Source organism: Leptonychotes weddellii, unplaced genomic scaffold, assembly GCF_054177405.1.
Source record: "Leptonychotes weddellii isolate Sample4059 unplaced genomic scaffold, ASM5417740v2 HiC_scaffold_15652, whole genome shotgun sequence".
Classification (NCBI taxonomy): domain Eukaryota; kingdom Metazoa; phylum Chordata; class Mammalia; order Carnivora; family Phocidae; genus Leptonychotes; species Leptonychotes weddellii.
The window spans coordinates 1,575-4,758 of NW_027738413.1; the positions used below are offsets into that span (position 1 = coordinate 1,575).

At 43.3% G+C, this 3,184-nt stretch overlaps 1 long non-coding RNA gene across 1 annotated transcript; it reads right to left on the reverse strand.

Moving 5' to 3' along the window:
* Positions 1–363: 363 nt before the first annotated feature.
* LOC145718435 (uncharacterized) lies at positions 364–3,175 on the reverse strand. Its single transcript, XR_014141808.1, has 2 exons — positions 2,773–3,175; positions 364–1,498 (listed from the first exon to the last, which is right to left on the reverse strand). It is a non-coding gene; the product is annotated as an uncharacterized LOC145718435 (long non-coding RNA).
* Positions 3,176–3,184: the final 9 nt, after the last annotated feature.

Genomic DNA, 3,184 nt, shown 5'->3' on the forward strand with positions numbered 1-3,184 from the left:
CTTATCTGCAAGATAACTTGGCCAGATACATACAGTATCCTTAGTTGGCAGTCTATCTTTCAACACCAAATATGTCATTCCACTCTCTCCTGGCCTGTAGTTTCTGCTGAGAAATCTGCTGTCAGCCTAATGAGGGTCCTTTTTAGGTTATGTCCTTTTCCCCCCTGGCTTCTTTTTCATTGATTTTTCAGTTTCATTATAATGTGTCTTGGGAAGGCCTTTCTACATTGAGATAATGGGGTGATCTATTAGCTTTGTGGACTTATATGTCCCAATCTTTCCCCAGGTTTGGGCCGTTCTCAGCTATCATTTCTTTAAATAAACTCTGCCCTCTTCTCCCTCTCTTCCTTTTCTGGAAGCCTGCTTATTCTGATATTTGTCTTACTCTGATAGTTATCTTTTTAATCCAATCCCACAGCTCTTACTTAATCTCTATTCTTTCACCTCTTCTGTGTTATTTCAAAATTCCTATCCTCCAAGTCATTTATTCTTTCTTCCATCTGGTCTGCCCTGCTACAGCTGCTCTCTATTGTAGTCTTCACCTCATTCATCAAATTCTTCAGCTCCAGAATTTGTTTGGTTCTCTTCTACGGAACAGAACTCATTCTGTTCATGTTTTACTCCTGATTTCAATGAATTGCCATAAGTTTTCTTGCAACTCATTGAGTTTACTCATAACTGCTATTCTGAATTCTTTATCAGTTAGATTGCAATATTCTGTGCCTTTGAGCTTGGTTGCTGGAGAACTGTCATTTGCTTTCTGTGATGCCATATTTCCTTGATTTTTCACATTCCTCATAGTTATGCACTGCTGCTTTTGCATTTGAAGTAGCAGATACCTCCTTAACTCTGTGCTCACTGCTTTCAGCAGATGGTTTTATGTTCTGTGGTACTGTCACTGAGTTATTCCTTGTGTTTTTGAGGTATACCTGCTCCGCACTTCTTGCTCTCTCGGGGCCAAATTTTTAAGCCTTTGTGTCATCTCTGGATGTTATAATTCAGCAGGCTGCCTCTTGGAAACAGCATTCTAGAAGAGCTATACATAGCTCAGGTTTGTGGTTTTTTCCTTGACTGACTACCAAGGCCTGTTCTGAGTGGGCTCTCTGTCTACCAGAGCTCGCTCTCACACACACATTTGGGAGCCTGTACAAACAGGTGGCAGCAGAGTCAGAGGAAGTGTGGGTTTAACATTCAGGCTTTTGTGGGAGCCTGTGGACCCAGTAGGGAGATCCTGTGTGTGGTACTCCCAAAGACTGTGGCTGAACTTCCTGTTGAGCACAAACCCTCTGACACCATATGAAATTCGGATCTGCCTCCTCCCAGTCACAGAACTCCCACCTTAGTACTGTGGGTGCTGGCAGAGAGAAATGGGTTTCTCCAGCTGTGTTCCATCTGCCTGGGACAGCTAGGAGTTTACTCACCACTTTCCTTTCCCCCGACAGGACAGATCACCTCCACCAACTACATCAGTCCATTCAGTGTTTCCCTGGGGGAAAGGCTGCAGCAGGAGAGTTTCTCTTACGACCTCCACTGTGACCAACTCCTATTTTTGTTTTTCTCTTTTCTTACTTCTCCAGTGATATGCTGGAGTCTTCCCGCAGGAAAGCTGGATTTCTGAGTTCTGTCTCATGCATGAGTACCTGCCCGGTTGAGCACTCATCCGATTTTTCCCTGACGGTGGCAAGAGGGGTCTAGGCAGTTGTGCTGGCTCTGTAGCCTGCATGGAGGTCTTCTGTCTCTTATGGGTTGGCAGTGGTGGGCAAGACTCCTCTCAGGTCCTTTGGAGTAGGTGCTAGGTCCCCATCCTGCCTCCCTCACATTTTCAAACAAGGATCCAAACAGGCATTCCTCAGTCTTCATTTCTAGTTCTGACCTCTCCTGAATTCTCTGCTTTTCCAACTGCCCAATCAATAGCTAGATCTCAGTTATTTTAACCTGTTAAACCTTTCTATCAGTGATCTATCTTAGTAGAAAGAGTATTCCTTCTAAGTCCTTATATCCCTTTCCACCCTAGAGAACTAGGCAGAAGAGTTAGGGGAAACCAATCTCTGAGGAATCTGAAGGGCCCTTCTCTATTGAACAAGGTCCCTTGGCCTCTCAAGTCCCCAGAAAATAATGACAATAATAATTTTACTCCTCTTGTTACTTTGTGATTTCTGCATGTAAAAGAAGGTGCCCTTTCTCCTTCTCCATGCCAAGGGAGGGTATTTCCAGACTTTCAAGTTCCTTTGGCCCCAAGCACCTGATACTTCTGTCTCCAGGGAGTGCTGTATCTCAGCCTACACTAACCTCATAAAACAACCTCCTCCTCTTCAACACCCAACCCCAGCTCTTGTTAGCACTTTAATGGCAGGTCTGATTTCTCTCCCACAGGTCTCTGACATTTTCGATAAATATTCCCTTATGAAGATCGGGTGAGTTGGTCGCAGTGGAGGTAAACAATGAAACGCTCTTCATGCCAATACTTAAATATGCACAGAGGGATTGACATTTATCAGAATACTTGCATTTCCACTATCCTCATTATAGTCCCATGAAGTGGGTGGAATAAGTATTATTCACAAATTACAGATGAGAAAACAGGCACAGGGAGGGTAAGGGACTGCCTCAAAGTCACATAACTAATTAAATGATGACAAAACTAGCTAATAAGACCCCCAACTAGCTCTCCTAACTCCTTAATTAGTGCTTCATAACCCACGTGATACCTGTCCTAAGTGTCCTCTCCTCTTGTATTCCATCCTTACCCCTTTTCTCTGCTTTGCTTCTTACCTTTCATTTTCCCAGCCAGCTCATATATTTTTCGTGGCTCAGCAGATCGTGTTTCCAAAGCTGTGAATAAACCACCTCTGCCCCAGCGACCAGAGTCATCTGAGAGAAGAAAAAATTTTCATTTATAGAAGGCAAAGTGCAGCCCACAATTCGAAAACACAAAGGTATACCAACTAGCTTTGTAGAAGGATGATTTTTCAAAGGGAAGAAACACCTATGTAGCCTCCCAGGAATATCATAGGTTGGACTTCTCAAAAATGTCTAGGTTTTATGGAAATGAAATGAAAACACAACTGTTCAAAATCTTTGGGATGCAGCAAAGGCAGTCCTAAGAGGAAAGTATATAGCAATACAAGCCTTTCTCAAGAAACAAGAAAGGTCTCAAGTACACAACCTAACCCTACACCTAAAG